Source organism: Procambarus clarkii, chromosome 16, assembly GCF_040958095.1.
Source record: "Procambarus clarkii isolate CNS0578487 chromosome 16, FALCON_Pclarkii_2.0, whole genome shotgun sequence".
Taxonomy (NCBI): Eukaryota; Metazoa; Arthropoda; class Malacostraca; order Decapoda; family Cambaridae; genus Procambarus; species Procambarus clarkii.
In genome coordinates this window covers 37,738,422-37,756,227 of record NC_091165.1, presented here as the reverse complement: position 1 = coordinate 37,756,227, position 17,806 = coordinate 37,738,422, and the positions used below count along the sequence as shown (strand labels likewise).

Sequence of the window (17,806 nt, the reverse complement as noted above, 5' to 3'; positions counted from 1 at the left end):
TGCCCCCTTTGTTCTCCTTTGGCATCTTGAATGATTTTTAGAACACATAAATATTCTGTTGCACAGACGGTGCTACAAAGTGTTCCAGGGTTGCACAGACGGTGCTACAAAGTGTTCCAGGGTTGCACCTTCTTTTGAGAATTACTTACCTACCCATCCGGCGCTCTACATAAAATCCTGGATTACTAATATATGGACTAACATTCACAAACGTCTTGCGCTACGGGACCAACAAACACCTCCCTTTGACTGTCAACAACTAACAAAACCAGCAACCTGCCACTACATTTGCGGCCTTTTATCTGATTGTGGTCAATGATAATGTTGCATGGGGTCCGCGGGTCGCATCTGGAAGAGGTCACATGAAACATGAAGAATTATTTAAAATTTATTGAACATGGAATGTACGGTTAAGTGCCCAATACTCCACAATCACTGTAACCAGATCTACAATGTATTTATGTACTTTACATTAATCAAATATATCAAAATTATGAAATTACAATTTTTTTCTCAAAGTTTTAAAACTGTATTAGATGTCTTGAATAAGGCGACGGCTGCGTTCAGCCGGGCCTGGTCCGCGCATCGCCCCGCGGGCGGGAGAGTAGAGGCCAGAATGCACAAGAGGCCTCGCTCTCCACACTACTTCAGACGCCGCCCACCTCAGGGTTTCCGGCAGCGTCGTCATGGGCGGGGCTTCACGAGACTGGGCCTGGCTACGACGCCATCACCTGGGAACACAAGGACGGTATGTCCTCGAGTACACAGTTAATCCTTGTAGGAGCGTTCTAAGCAGCAAGAAGGGTGTTGATGTCATTCTTGAGTAAGCCGGGCTCTACGACGGCGGGATGGTACCGCGAGTACGGCTTGCCATCCCGACCGATCAAGAATTTCTCAAAGTTCCAATAAATGTCCCCAATTCTTAATGGCTCATAGAAGAGGCCATCGCCAGTGTCGAAGGTTGTGAAGGTGGTGCCACAGGCGCTCTGTCAACAAGCCAAGAATACATCAGAATTTTGTCTTTCATCCAGAATTAGCTGATAATTATGTAAGTAAATGGTGTAATAGGTTTATTCAATTTGGACGACCTTACGGAACACGGGCTCCAGTTACAGGACACTGACCTTCAGGAACGTATAGAGCGGGTCCTCTGTTGCGCCGTTCACCTCGATCTTCTGGAAGAAGGTCATCTGGGGCTCGAACCCGTCCCCAGGGCGAACGTTGCGGATGCCGTTCATTATCTCATCAGCTGTGTCTGACGGCTCTTGCTGCGCCGTGACGAACAGTCCCACAGGAAATATTAATAGATAAAAACAATGAAAAATTAAATGTGGTTATCTTGAGGTTATCTTGAGATGATTTCGGGGCTTTAGTGTCCCCGCGGCCCGGTCCTCGACCAGGCCTCCACCCCCAGGAAGCAGCCTGTGACAGCTGACTAACTCCCAGGTACCTATTTACTGCTAGGTAACAGGGGCATTCAGGGTGAAAGAAACTTTGCCCATTTGTTTCTGCCTCGTGCGGGAATCGAACCCGCGCCACAGAATTACGAGTCCTGCGCGCTATCCACCAGGCTACGAGCCCCTTAGAGTGAGAGTAATGTTAAGGACACAGTATACACCTGTATACTGTGTCCTTAGTTACACACCTGTGGGGCCCTGACGGCTAAGTGGACAGCGTTCGGGATTCGTAGTCCTAAGATTCCGGGGTTCGATCCCCGGCGGAGGCGGAAACAAATGAGCAGAGTTTCTTTCACCCTGATGCTCCTATTCACCTAGCAGTAAATAGGTACCTGGGAGTTAGACAGCTGCTACGGGCTGCTTCCTGGGGATGTGTAACAAAAAAGAGGCCTGGTCGAGGACCGGGCCACGGGGAACGCTAAGCCCCGAAATCATCTCAAGATAACCTCAAGATAACCTGTAACAGTTTGATAGAAATTCATCTAATCAACCTAATCTCTGTTTCAAAGGTAAACAAATCATGATAGCGTCAAACTATCACTCTGGACACTACCAGACTACTAGATGTCTGGCAGCTGAGTGGACAGCGCGCGGCATTCTTAATCCTGTGGCCCGGGTTCAATTCCTGGACTAGTCAGAGACAAATAGATAGAGTTTCTTTCACCCCTGATGCCCCTTGTTACCTAGCAGTAAGTAGGTACCTGTGTCGGAGGAGAGCCAGCTATGTGTATATGTACATGTTAGGCTTATATCGAGGTCCCCCCCCCCCATCCCCTCAACTGACCCCGCCCAGGATGTAACCCCCACAACAAGCTGACTAACTCCTGAGTACCTACTTACTGCTAGGTGAACAGATGCATTAGGTGATAGGAAAAGCGCCCAACCATTTTTGTCCCGGCCGGGATTCGAACTTGAAATTCTCGATTATAAGTAGAGAAGGAACCCGCCACTTGCGGGATATAATAAAGGAAACTGCAGAAAGCCTATTGGTCCACACGAGGCAGCTCCTATTGGCCCACACGAGGCAGCTCCTATTGGCCCACACGAGGCAGCTCCTATTGGCCCACACGAGGCAGCTCCTATTGGTCCACACGAGGCAGCTCCTATTGGTCCACACGAGGCAGCTCCTATTGGTCCACACGAGGCAGCTCCTATTGGCCCACACGAGGCAGCTCCTATTGGCCCACACGAGGCAGCTCCTATTGGTCCACACGAGGCAGCTCCTATTGGCCCACACGAGGCAGCTCCTATTGGCCCACACGAGGCAGCTCCTATTGGTCCACACGAGGCAGCGTCCTTTTTGGGGGACCTCGAGGTATAAGCCTAACGTGTATATATATACACTGGCTGCCTGTCCTCGGACACAATTAATTATTTACATAGCTGAGTCAAATAACGCTTAACACTTCGTCTAATGTAAGTTAATTTTTTTTAATCTCTTTTCATACGGAAAGTTTCCAGTTCTGAAATTCTTCCGGTTTCGAAATTCCCTTACAGTTTTCTGCTCTGGAAACGTTGCAACACCGGGCAACAGTAATAGTTCGAGAGCCAAGTCATCTTTAGTACCAGGAACAGTTGAGGGCCACAGGACTAACAATGCAGACCAGGCATGACAGGACGGATCTCATCACAAACAGGATTAAACTGTTTAAAATACTGAACAATTTGAAGGATGTTGATCCGGACAATTTATTCCAAATGTCAGATGTAACACAAACATGGAGCAACAGTTTCAAGCTCAACAAGCCACAGTGTAGACTGAGAACAGGAGATGATGCTTCTTCACCCACAGGTTTATAAACCCATGGAACAGCCTACCCGCCGAAGCCGTAAATGCCAAGACTCTTTTGAATTTAATAATCAAACTGGAAAAGATTAACAAGGCAACTGGGGGGGGGACATTCGACAAGCTGCCGGTTTCCTGTCCTTATCGAGGCCACTAATGGTATAGTGACCTTTAGGAAAATCAAAATGCAATAGAAACATTGGCTCTTCGTCTGCCTACTGGTTGTAGAACACGACGAGATATCGCCCCTAATGTCATAGGTGCAAATTTCATATGACTCTTCCTTCCTTCGTGTTATCCTTCTCAGGTAGTTATCTGCGAAGGATATGTTATGAACCCCAGGTAGCCTAGTGAAGTGTACCGGGTGAGAGATATTCTGTACACCTGACCTGAGATTAAGATGTCAGGGGGAAGGAAGTTTATTAAGTAAACGTCAGTGAATGATTAAAAAGAATACAAGCAGAGGACAAGCATCTTATAGAAGATACTGGAAATGAGATGTCGACATTTTGTGACGTGACGCGACGCCGTCGGACGTCGTAACGCGTCACTTGAGTTGCCACAGTCGTCAGGAATGGACGTATGTCACTCTCTCCTGGGAAGATGGAAGAATACGGTTATTGGTAAAATGTTTGAGTGAAGACTACAGTGTACAACTGGTGAGGAAGCTGCCGAGGACACGACGTACGTCAGTTCTCAGTGACTATGAAGATATTAGGGACGACCTGAAGCCTAGAGGGTAGTCGTATTCCTGTACTCACCTAGCTGTACTTGCGGGGGTTGCTTTAGCTCTTTAGTCCCGCCTCTCAACCGTCAATCAACAGGTGTATAGGTTCCTGAGCCTATTGGGCTCTATCATATCTACACTTGAAACTGTGTATGGAGTCAGCCTCCACCACATCACTCCCTAATGTACTCCTGTGTAGACCCTAATGTGTTATATCCCAAGTGGAGGAGAGCAAGCAGGTGTTTCTGTGTGAAGCCTGCCAGGCGACTTCGTGAACTCAAGTCAGGACTGAAAGAAGCTTTGAGAGACAGTCCCAAAGGATTTTTGTGGACGACTTGATTGAGCGCCATAATTGGGGCGTCGTGGGCAAGTGCCATTCATCGTCATTTTTGTGGTTTGTGTGGGGAGGAGTTCGTGGTGGCGCTTGGTGTCTGAGGAAGATTATATGATGAACTTCAAGTGTGGAGTTGAACTTCAAGGTGTAGTGTGGAACTTCGAGAGTATGGGAGCTACATGTTTCTTTTGTGAAGCCGCATAGAGGAACTTCACAGACATTTGAGTGGAGACTGCAGGTGCAGCAGATATTGGAAGGACCGCAGGAGTACCTGCCTGATTTTGAGGACCCAGACAGATGTTCTTAGTGGCGGGCCTCAGGACGTAGAACAAAGAAGTGTATGGACACCTTAATATGTATGAGAGAGTGCTTGATTTGCATAGGGCGTGAAAGATGCAGAGTAAGGTGAGAAACTGATTTGTTTTTTTCTTTTTGGAGATACTTTTATATGTCAATAATACAACTCCAAGCAGTGAGGAGTCAGTAGGCTGTAGAACAGAAATTGAGCCGCAGCCTAGTACAGTTTATTTGGTGAGATGATATTAACTTGTTTATGGTGGTAGTTGGTTAACAGTTCATAGCTGCCTAGGGAACAGTACAGTAACTTTACATGTTTATTTTTATTGTTCTACTTTATGTATTTTCATTGTAATAAACGTGTCTATATGACAAATGATTTTGCTCTTGTCCTGGTGAGGATTCCTAAATGAGAGAGAGAGAGAGAAGGGGGGGGGGGGGAGGAGCATGTGCAGATCGGCTCACAGCGGAAAAATTGCATAGTAAAGGGGGACTTAGGACATGAGCCCAGAACAAGGAGAGTGTGGGGGGAGTCACGGCGGCTCGAGAGGGTGTGTATTCATGACAAATAGGAAAGTTGGAGCCGTTCCCCCAAATAAAAGTGACGTTGAACCTCTCTCTCCGAGAATACAGCAATTACAGGGTGATTTCTCAATTTATTGTATGTACTCAAGAGTCCATAGCTAAGTAATTGACAACAGCAGCAGTGCGGTTGACGTGGTCTATATTATTTTATCAGGGAGTGGTTGGGGTCTTTGTTCGCCAGAAGGAGTTACTCACTCACTTACAGTGGAGTAAAGGTTAGTATCAAGTCTGTAACCCCCCCTCCCCAACCCCTGATAGATAGCAGCAGTGGTCGAGGTTGTAGTGGTTTCCTGAGTGGCAGCAGCAGTCGCCGTAGTGGAGGCGTCTGTAACCTTCAATGTACTCATTCCATTGTCTAATTCTAAACATGTGACCGACGCAGGCTATTCAGGCTTACATATCCGAACTGATTGCAGGGGAACCCGAGGATCTCCAGGTCCTGCCCGGCGTAGAACTCAGCGAGTGCATTCATCTGGTTGTAGGAGGCGACGGTGAGCCCTCAGTAGGTGGCCACGTTCACCACCAGCAACACCTGGGGAGGAGAGGACACATTACACTAAAAAGAAGCTAGTGGAACACCTGGAGCGGAAGAACTTTGTAACACAGCATCAACATGGTTTCAGGGATGGCAGGTCCTGCCTCACAGGATTAATTGAATTCTACGACCAGGCAACAAAAATCAGGCAAGAAAGAGAGGGGTGGACAGACTGCATATATTTGAATTGCAAGAAAACCTTTGACACAGCCACACCAGAGTCTAGTGCACAAGCTGGAGATGCAGACTGGAGTGAAAGGGAAGGTACTCCATTGGATAAGGGAGTACCTAAGCAACGGAAGACCTCACTGTGAGGGGTGAGGTCTTAGATTGGCGAGGCATCACCAGTGGAGTCCCACAGGGATCAGTCCTTGGACCTATTCTGTTTCTGATAAATGTAAATGTTATCACAGAGGAAATAGACTCGTTCCTCTCATTGTTTGCTGATGATGCAAAAATTATGAGGAGGATTAAGACAGAGGAAGATAAATTTGAAGCCCCCCGAATGAGAAGGCAGGAGGCAAACCGGGAGTCCCCCTAATATTTGACAAACAATGAATGACCCAACAAATGGCTACTAAAGTTCAACCCACGTATATGTAAAGTAATGAGACTAGACGGTGGAAACAGGAGGCCAGACACAGGATACCGAATGGGAGATGAAGTCCTTCATGAAACGGACAGAGAGAAAGATCTAGGGGTTGATATCACACCTAACCTGTCTCCTGAAGCCCACATCAAAATAATAACATCGGCGGCGTATGCTAGGCATCGGCGGCGTATGGCTAACATCAGAACTGCTTTCAGAAACCTGTGTAAGGAATCCTTCAGAACCTTGCATACCACATATGTAAGACCAATCCTGGAGTATGCGGCCCCAGCATAGAGCCCGTACCTTGTCAAGCACAAGACGAAGTTGGAAAAAGTTCAGAGGTATAACACTAGGCTAGTCCCAGAACTAAGAGGCATGAGTTACGAGAAAAGTCTGTGTGAAATGCACCTCACGTCGCTGAAAGACAGAAGAGTAAGGGGGAACATGATCACTACCTACAAAATTCTTAGAGGAATTGACAGGGTAGGTAAAGATAAACTGTTAACACGGGTGGGACGCGAACAATTGGACACAGGTGGAAACTGAGTACCCACATGACCCACAGGGACGTTAGAAATAGCCTTTTCTGTGTCAGAGTGGTTAACAGATGGAATGCATTAGGCAGTGATGTGGTGGAGGCTGACTCCATACACAGTTCCAAATGTAGATATGATAGAGCCCAGTAGGCTCAAGAATCTATTCACAAGTTAATTGACGGTTGAGAGGCGGGACCAAAGAGCCAGAGCTCAACCCCCGCAATCACAACTAGTTGAGTACAACTAAGTGAGTACAACTAGGTGAGTAGAACTAGGTGAGTACAACTAGGTGAGTACAACTAGGTGAATACAACTAGGTGAGTAGAACTAGGTGAGTACAACTAGGTGAATACAACTAGGTGAGTACAACTAGGTGAGTACAACTAGGTGAGTACAACTAGGTGAGTAGAACTAGGTGAGTACAACTAGGTGAATACAACTAGGTGAGTACAACTAGGTGAGTACAACTAGGTGAGTAGAACTAGGTGAGTACAACTAGGTGAGTACAACTAGGTGAGTACAACTAGGTGAGTACAACTAGGTGAGTAGAACTAGGTGAGTACAACTAGGTGAATACAACTAGGTGAGTACAACTAGGTGAGTACAACTAGGTGAGTAGAACTAGGTGAGTAGAACTAGGTGAGAACAACTAGGTGAATACAACTAGGTGAGTACAACTAGGTGAGTACAACTAGGTGAGTACAACTAGGTGAGTAGAACTAGGTGAGTACAACTAGGTGAGTACAACTAGGTGAGTACAACTAGGTGAGTACAACTAGGTGAGTACAACTAGGTGAGTACATTTCACCAGCACCATCTGCGGGAGAAGACATACTCGAGGACAAGGAACATACTCGAGGACAAGGAACATACTCGAGGACAAGGAACATACTCGAGGACAAGGAACATACTCGAGGACAAGGAACATACTCGAGTACAAGGAACATACTCGAGGACAAGGAACATACTCGAGGACAAGGAACATACTCGAGGACAAGGAACATACTCGAGGACAAGGAACATACTCGAGGACAAGAAACATACTCGAGGACAAGGAACATACTCGAGGACAAGGAACATACTCGAGGACAAGGAACATACTCGAGGACAAGGAACATACTCGAGGACAAGGAACATACTCGAGGACAAGGAACATACTCGAGGACAAGGAACATACTCGAGGACAAGGAACATACTCGAGGACAAGGAACATACTCGAGGACAAGGAACATACTCGAGGACAAGGAACATACTCGAGGACAAGGAACATACTCGAGGACAAGGGACATACTCGAGGACAAGGAACATACTCGAGGACAAGGAACATACTCGAGGACAAGGAACATACTCGAGGACAAGGAACATACTCGAGGACAAGGAACATACTCGAGGACAAGGAACATACTCGAGGACAAGGGACATACTCGAGGACAAGGAACATACTCGAGGACAAGGAACATGCTCGAGGACAAGGGACATACTCGAGGACAAGGGACATACTCGAGGACAAGGAACATACTCGAGGACAAGGAACATACTCGAGGACAAGGAACATACTCGAGGACAAGGAACATACTCGAGGACAAGGGACATACTCGAGGACAACAGACATACTCGAGGACAAGGAACATACTCGAGGACAAGGAACATGCTCGAGGACAAGGGACATACTCGAGGACAAGGGACATACTCGAGGACAAGGAACATACTCGAGGACAAGGAACATACTCGAGGACAAGGAACATACTCGAGGACAAGGAACATGCTCGAGGACAAGGAACATACTCGAGGACAAGGGACATACTCGAGGACAACAGACATACTCGAGGACAAGGAACATACTCGAGGACAAGGAACATGCTCGAGGACAAGGGACATACTCGAGGACAAGGGACATACTCGAGGACAAGGAACATACTCGAGGACAAGGAACATACTCGAGGACAAGGAACATACTCGAGGACAAGGAACATGCTCGAGGACAAGGAACATACTCGAGGACAAGGAACATACTCGAGGACAAGGAACATACTCGAGGACAAGGAACATGCTCGAGGACAAGGAACATACTCGAGGACAAGGAACATACTCGAGGACAAGGAACATACTCGAGGACAAGGAACATACTCGAGGACAAGGAACATACTCGAGGACAAGGAACATACTCGAGGACAAGGAACATACTCGAGTACAAGGAACATACTCGAGGACAACAGACATACTCGAGGACAAGGAACATACTCGAGTACAAGGAACATATTCGAGTACAAGGAACATACTCGAGTACAAGGAACATACTCGAGGACAAGGAACATACTCGAGTACAAGGAACATACTCGAGTACAAGGAACATACTCGAGGACAACAGACATACTCGAGGACAAGGAACATACTCGAGGACAAGGAACATACTCGAGGACAAGGAACATACTCGAGGACAAGGAACATACTCGAGGACAAGGAACATACTCGAGGACAAGGTACATACTCGAGTACAAGGAACATACTCGAGGACAAGGAACATACTCGAGGACAAGGAACATACTCGAGGACAAGGAACATACTCGAGTACAAGGAACATACTCGAGGACAAGGAACATACTCGAGGACAACAGACATACTCGAGGACAAGGAACATACTCGAGGACAAGGAACATACTCGAGGACAAGGAACATACTCGAGGACAAGAAACATACTCGAGGACAACAGACATACTCGAGGACAACAGACATACTCGAGGACAACAGACATACTCGAGGACAACAGACATACTCGAGGACAACAGACATACTCGAGGACAACAGACATACTCGAGCAGGTGAATACCAATGACATCAGCAGGTCCACTTATATTTCCATTGTTATCGTTAATTCTTTTGATCAATTTCCAGAATTGTTGAGGAGTGACTTCCTGTGTCGTTCTATGGCATGATTCAGAGGTCTATTGTGGTCCTCATGTAGGCTGCTGCTGTAGATGTGATACCATAGTCTTGTTAGGTCCCATAAGACCGTATCTCTGTGTGTGTTTGGGCCAAGTTTGTTATGGTAACATTCTGGACGTTTTGAATGTGATGAAAGTCAATCGTGTTTTTTGTGTAGTTCTAAATAAAGTTGTTTCTGCTGCTTGTATTTTTTTATTTATTTGTATTTATTTATATATATACTCAAGAAGGTACATTGGTTTTGTGGGAGTACACAGCATTGATGTTTCTTGCTAAGTCTCAAACACGCATATAGCGTTTCGGGCAAGTCCTTAACCTAACAGAGTTAGGTTAAGGACTTGCCCGAAACAAGTCCTTAACCTAACCTAATAAGTTGGCAATTTGTAGCAATATTTGTAGAATATTAATAGGTAAATTGTAGGAAAATTTGAAGAATATTAATTGGTACATTGTAGCAGAATTTTAAGACTTTTAATTGGTACATTGTATACATTGTAGAAAAGTTTGAGTTTAACATAACAACTATGAAATACGTTGATAACAGTGATTACAATGGTGAAGTTGCATGTCTTAGGCCCAAATATTGGAGGAGTGAGTAGTGCAAGATACAGTGCGAGTGTGATACACTGTATTTTGTGACCCATGCTGCCTATTTCAGTAGGCAGGTTTTCCATTGTAAGCACATGTTAGTGTTACCTGTTGCTTGTTAGAATGTTTCTTAGCTGACTCTTGTAGAAGTGTGGGGTGTTGTGGCTGAGTGTGGGGTGTTGTGGCTGAGTGTGGAGTGGTGTGGCTGAGTGTGGAGTGTTGTGGCTGAGTGTGGGGTGTTGTGGCTGAGTGTGGGGTGTTGTGGCTGAGTGTGGAGTGTTGTGGCTGAGTGTGGAGTGTTGTGGCTGAGTGTGGGGTGTTGTGGCTGAGTGTGGAGTGTTGTGGCTGAGTGTGGAGTGTTGTGGCTGAGTGTGGGGTGTTGTGGCTGAGTGTGGAGTGTTGTGGCTGAGTGTGGAGTGTTGTGGCTGAGTGTGGAGTGTTGTGGCTGAGTGAGGAGTGTTGTGGCTGAGTGTGGAGTGTTGTAGCTGAGTGTGGAGTGGCGTGGCTGAGTGAGGAGTGGCGTGGCTGAGTGAGGAGTGGCGTGGCTGAGTGAGGAGTGGTGTGGCTGAGTGTGGAGTGTTGTGGCTGAGTGTGGAGTGGTGTGGCTGAGTGTGGAGTGTTGTGACTGAGTGTGGAGTGTTGTGGCTGAGTGTGGAGTGTTGTGGCTGAGTGTGGAGTGTTGTGGCTGAGTGTGGAGTGTTGTGGCTGAGTGTGGAGTGGTGTGGCTGAGTGTGGAGTGTTGTGGCTGAGTGTGGAGTGGTGTGGCTGAGTGTGGAGTGTTGTGGCTGAGTGTGGAGTGGTGTGGCTGAGTGAGGAGTGTTGTGGCTGAGTGTGGAGTGGTGTGGCTGAGTGTGGAGTTGGTGGCGCTACAAAGGGTCACGGGGATATGGCCGGACACACTGAGAGGTCCAGGTGTAGTGTTGCAGAGCTCTGTTAGTGAGGACAAGATCAGGTCAACCAGATCCCGTTGCTGAAAGAGATGTATGGAAGTCAGGTCCAAGGAATATGAGCCTTTTCTGTAGATATAGTTGGCGTAGTTGTTGGTCGGGGAGGTTTAGGTTGCTGTTGTGGAATGTATGATGTTGTGGGTTGAGGTCTGTCGTATACGTAAGTGTGACGGAAGAGTCTTGGGAGGTCTTGGATTGGTAGGCCGGTGATTGGGTGAGGATTATCACCTCTGATAATTATCATCTGAATTATCAGGGGAAAGGGCCAAGCCATTGCGACTATATGGCACTGGGGTCAGGATAAGGATTTGGGATGGGACAGGAGAAAGGAATGGTGCCCAACCACTTGGACGATTGGGGATTGAACGCCGGCCAGCAGGAAACGGGGCCTATCGCTCCACCATCCAGCCTAAGTGATTGGGCAGGTGTTTGGGTGAATATATATATTGTATAAGTGATGAGTTGTCCTTCATAAGTGTGTATCTTTTTGGCCATGAAGTGTTGTTATGTCGAGATGTTTGTAAATGTTTATTTTGTAATGCGGACTTTGTTAATATAGGAACTCCCTGGTGTTCCTCCCCGGGAGACTGGTGGTGTGTGGTGTAGCCATAATCTCTGACTTTACCTGACTTCGTGATGAATGAGCTGCCTAAAAGCAGCTCATCAGGACTCTCTGTCTCAATAAAATCATCCACCAGGTGTCGAATGTTTAAGTGCCCGCTTATATTAAATTGTATGATTTCTGAGAATGTCCTTGCATTTTTGCGGTGTGTAAAGTGTAGTCCAGTTGAGCTGCATGCTTACCCTTTTCACAGTCCCTACCATCAGATTACTCTTGACTTTCATAACAACCTCCAACTGTTGTTATGTTAGAGAAACTTAAGTGTAAGAGTTCTGCATTCTTAGTCTCATGGAAATTTCTAAAGGAAGATGGTGTAGCTTCCCAAGAAAGACGTGGATTCCTATAATTTCATTGTTGTTCTTGTTGTTTGATTGGTAGCGCTAAAGGTAACTGGTGCCTGGGGTGGGCGCATGTTACCTAGGCGGGGGAAGACTAGGCATTTGCTCAGTTTGTTGTAGTTTGGGGTTAGTTGTGTGAGTGTGTTGTGCATTTTCTGTGGTGGTTGGTAAGCGCTAGATGTTGAAGCAGGGGAGACTATGAAGAATGTATTGTTTGGAGGAATATATATTTGAAGGAATTTGTACCGCGATTACAGTGGGATTAGCTGTGATTGGACCTAGGAGTGATAGTGGAATGGTGATGGTTGGAAGTGCATGTTGAGAGACGCGTATTGGGAGCTTGATACAGGATGTGACTTTTACATTTTTTTTTTTGAGATATATACAAGAGTTGTTACATTCTTGTACAGCCACTAGTACGCGTAGCGTTTCGGGCAGGTCCCTGGAATACGATCCCCTGCCGTGAAGAATCGTTTTTTTCATCCAAGTACACATTTTACTGTTGCGTTAAACAGAGGCTACAGTTAAGGAATTGCGCCCAGTAAATCCTCCCCGGCCAGGATACGAACCCATGACATAGCGCTCGCGGAACGCCAGAGCGCTCGCGGAACATAATTTATGTATTGATTTTGGTTGTGAGTTGGGAGTTGTGGGGATCGAATGTGAGGGCAAACATGGATGTGTTGTTGTTTTCACTGTGGTGTGTGTTGTGTTGGTTTCTGGAAGCACCTGAATTGGTGTGTTGTGGGTACTGGTATGGCTGGGTTGTTGTGGGTACTGGGTATGGCTGGGTTGTTGTGTGTACTGGTATGGCTGGGTTGTTGTGGGTACTGGTATGGCTGGGTTGTTGTGTGTACTGGTATGGCTGGGTTGTTGTGGGTACTGGTATGGCTGGGTTGTTGTGTGTACTGGTATGGCTGGGTTGTTGTGGGTACTGGTATGGCTGGGTTGTTGTGGGTACTGGTATGGCTGGGTTGTTGTGTGTACTGGTATGGCTGGGTTGTTGTGGGTACTGGTATGGCTGGGTTGTTGTGTGTACTGGTATGGCTGGGTTGTTGTGGGTACTGGTATGGCTGGGTTGTTGTGTGTACTGGTATGGCTGGGTTGTTGTGTGCACTGGTATAGTTGGGTTGTTGTGGGTACTGGTATGGCTGAGTTGTCGTGTGTACTGGGTATGGCTGGGCTGTACTGCATACAGCATCACATCCCATGTCTGTGATAGCCACACGTCCCATGGATGTGTTCCAGCTGTCAACAACTCACAAAGCAGATTAATCATGGAGTACTCACCACTGTTCTTGGTGTCTTGTACAATGACATGTAAAACTGGAAAATAATATACAAGCCAGGGTTAAATATCTACTAAAACTTAAAACTTAATCCACGCAACACAATGGCTTGCATTCAGACTCTCCAACGCAGAACAGACGCAACTGGTCTTTACAAAGTCCGCAAAATGCAAATCCCACCTCCACCCCCACACTTAGCTTTTCAACAACGTTCTCCATCAACAAGAACAAAGCAGTGGCAGGGTCGACGGCGATTTATGGGGTTTTGGCAATAGGTCGCCAGGTAAGAGAAAGTCAGCACCACACTTTAACCAAATATCTTTTGGTCAAAATCGTCTCAAACCCTCTAACGGTGTTATTAGAGGCAGTTGTTAGTCCCAGTTGTGGCTGGGTAGAAGTGACAGGATGAACCCAGTGGGGATTCTTCCTATTGGAGAGTGCTATACATATTCAATTTGGCACTTAGAGGATGAGTGACGCTGCCCAATACTGTCACTATGGTGGTGTGTCTACTCACAGGATGAGTGGCGCTGCCCAATACTGTCACTATGGTGGTGTGTTCACTCACAGGATGAGTGGCGCTGCCCAATACTGTCACTATGGCGGTGTGTCTACTCACAGGATGAGTGGCGCTGCCCAATACTGTCACTATGGTGGTGTGTCTACTCACAGGATGAGTGACGCTGCCTAATACTGTCACTATGGTGGTGTGTCTACTCACAGGATGAGTGACGCTGCCTAATACTGTCACTATGGTGGTGTGTCTACTCACAAGATGAGTGGCGCTGCCCAATACTGTCACTATGGCGGTGTGTCCACTCACAGGATGAGTGACGCTGCCCAATACTGTCACTATGGTGGTGTGTCTACTCACAGGATGAGTGGCGCTGCCCAATATTGTCACTATGGTGGTGTGTCTACTCACAGGATGAGTGGCGCTGCCCAATATTGTCACTATGGTGGTGTGTCTACTCACAGGATGAGTGACGCTGCCTAATACTGTCACTATGGTGGTGTATCTACTCACAGGATGAGTGACGCTGCCTAATACTGTCACTATGGTGGTGTGTCTACTCACAAGATGAGTGGCGCTGCCCAATACTGTCACTATGGCGGTGTGTCCACTCACAGGATGAGTGGCGCTGCCCAATACTGTCACTATGGTGGTGTGTCTACTCACAGGATGAGTGGCGCTGCCCAATATTGTCACTATGCCAGTGTGTCTACTCACAGGATGAGTGGCGCTGCCCAATATTGTCACTATGGCGGTGTGTCTACTCACGGGATGAGTGACGCTGCCCAATACTGTCACTATGGTGGTGTGTCCACTCACAGGATGAGTGGCGCTGACCAAAACTGTCACTATGGTGGTGTGTCTACTCACAGGATGAGTGACCCTGCCCAATACTGTCACTATGGTGGTGTGTCTACTCACAGGATGAGTGACGCTGCCTAATACTGTCACTATGGCGGTGTGTCCATTCACAGGATGAGTGACGCTGCCCAATATTGTCACTATGGCGGCGTGTTCACTCACAGGATAAGTGGCGCTGCCCAATATTGTCACTATGCCAGTGTGTCTACTCACAGGATGAGTGGCGCTGCCCAATATTGTCACTCTGGCGGTGTGTCTACTCACAGGATGAGTGACCCTGCCCAATACTGTCACTATGGTGGTGTGTCCACTCACAGGATGAGTGGCGCTGCCCAATACTGTCACTATGGTGGTGTGTCCACTCACAGGATGAGTGGCGCTGCCCAATACTGTCACTATGGTGGTGTGTTCACTCACAGGATGAGTGGCGCTGCCCAATACTGTCACTATGGTGGTGTGTCTACTCACAGGATGAGTGGCGCTGCCCAATATTGTCACTATGGTGGTGTGTCCACTCACAGGATGAGTGGCGCTGCCCAATACTGTCACTATGGTGGTGTGTCTACTCACAGGATGAGTGACGCTGCCTAATACTGTCACTATGGTGGTGTATCTACTCACAGGATGAGTGACGCTGCCTAATACTGTCACTATGGTGGTGTGTCTACTCACAGGATGAGTGACCCTGCCCAATACTGTCACTATGGTGGTGTGTCAACTCACAGGATGAGTGACGCTGCCCAATACTGTCACTACGGCGGTGTGTCCACTCACAGGATGAGTGGCGCTGCCCAATACTGTCACTATGGCGGTGTGTCCACTCACAGGATGAGTGACGCTGCCCAATACTGTCACTATGGCGGTGTGTCCACTCACAGGATGAGTGGCGCTGCCCAATACTGTCACTATGGCGGTGTGTCCACTCACAGGATGAGTGGCGCTGCCCAATACTGTCACTATGGCGGTGTGTCCACTCACAGGATGAGTGACGCTGCCCAATACTGTCACTATGGCGGTGTGTCTACTCACGGGATGAGTGGCGCTGCCCAATACTGTCACTATGGCGGTGTGTCCACTCACAGGATGAGTGACGCTGCCCAATACTGTCACTATGGCGGTGTGTTCACTTACAGGATGAGTGACGCTGCCCAATACTGTCACTACGGCGGTGTGTTCACTTACAGGATGAGTGACGCTGCCCAATACTGTCACTATGGCGGTGTGTTCACTTACAGGATGAGTGACGCTGCCCAATACTGTCACTATGGCGGTGTGTCCACTCACAGGATGAGTGACGCTGCCCAATACTGTCACTATGGCGGTGTGTTCACTCACAGGATGAGTGGCGCTGCCCAATACTGTCACTATGGCGGTGTGTCTACTCACGGGATGAGTGGCGCTGCCCAATACTGTCACTATGGCGGTGTGTCCACTCACAGGATGAGTGACGCTGCCCAATACTGTCACTATGGCGGTGTGTTCACTTACAGGATGAGTGACGCTGCCCAATACTGTCACTACGGCGGTGTGTCCACTCACAGGATGAATGGCGCTGCCCAATACTGTCACTATGGCGGTGTGTCCACTCATAGGATGAGTGGCGCTGCCCAATACTGTCACTATGGCGGTGTGTCCACTCACAGGATGAGTGGCGCTGCCCAATACTGTCACTATGGCGGTGTGTCCACTCACAGGATGAGTGACGCTGCCCAATACTGTCACTATGGCGGTGTGTCCACTCACAGGATGAGTGACGCTGCCCAATACTGTCACTATGGCGGTGTGTCCACTCACAACATGAGTGACGCTGCCCAATACTGTCACTATGGCGGTGTGTCCACTCACAACATGAGTGACGCTGCCCAATACTGTCACTATGGCGGTGTGTCCACTCACAACATGAGTGACGCTGCCCAATACTGTCACTATGGCGGTGTGTCCACTCACAACATGAGTGACGCTGCCCAATACTGTCACTATGGCGGTGTGTCCACTCACAGGATGAGTGACGCTGCCCAATACTGTCACTATGGCGGTGTGTCCACTCACAACATGAGTAACCCTCCCCAATAAACTAGCAATCAGGGGGTGTAAATTAAAATTAAATTAATTACAGATAATTGTACCAAAAACAGGTGCCATGTTACCATCAGAAACACCCAAGCTCACTGCTCAAACCTCAAACCAATAATTGCCGAAGAGACAGAATTTGAATAATTTAACTCAATCAGAAACTGTTTACTCTCGCAATGTTCAGGTTATGTCAATCAGATAATGAACAGCTTGATCTGGACTGTGCAGACCAAGCACGCCATAGGCTCACCTTGCCTCTGTAGGCCTCTAGGCTGAGCTCAGTACCGTTGATGAGCGTGGTAGCGGAGAATTGATAAATGTCGCCGGCGACTTCGTCACACTGTCGGCGCGGGGTGATCTGTGCCAGCCCTGGCGCCAGGAGGGCGGTCCCCACCAGCAGGGGAAGGAGACGGGCCATCTCGACGGTGGTGCTCTGACTCCTACAGCGCTCGCTTGTGTTCATATTTATACTGGTGGCGCTCGCCTGCTGCTTCCCACGACGCCTCCGCCACCTGGTGGACCGTGAGGGTATCACCAGGTGCTGCACACTTACACCTCATGCTGACGACGAGTCACAATAACGTGGCTGAAATATGTTGACCAGACCACACACTAGAAGGTGAAGGGACGACGACGACGTTTCGGTCCGTCCTGGACCTAACTATGTCAGTGTGTAGTGTGTGCCTCATGCTGTACACACGTGACTCGTTGTTCACACATGGGATTAATCCCCAATTATTATTAATTAATCCTTAATAATCTATACCTCTCTTAAAGTAGGA

General features: G+C 47.8%; 1 pseudogene; it reads right to left on the bottom strand.

Moving 5' to 3' along the window:
- Positions 1-375: 375 nt before the first annotated feature.
- LOC123760138 (glutathione peroxidase-like) lies at positions 376-17,475 on the bottom strand (annotated as a pseudogene).
- Between the last annotated feature and the right edge of the window lie 331 nt (positions 17,476-17,806).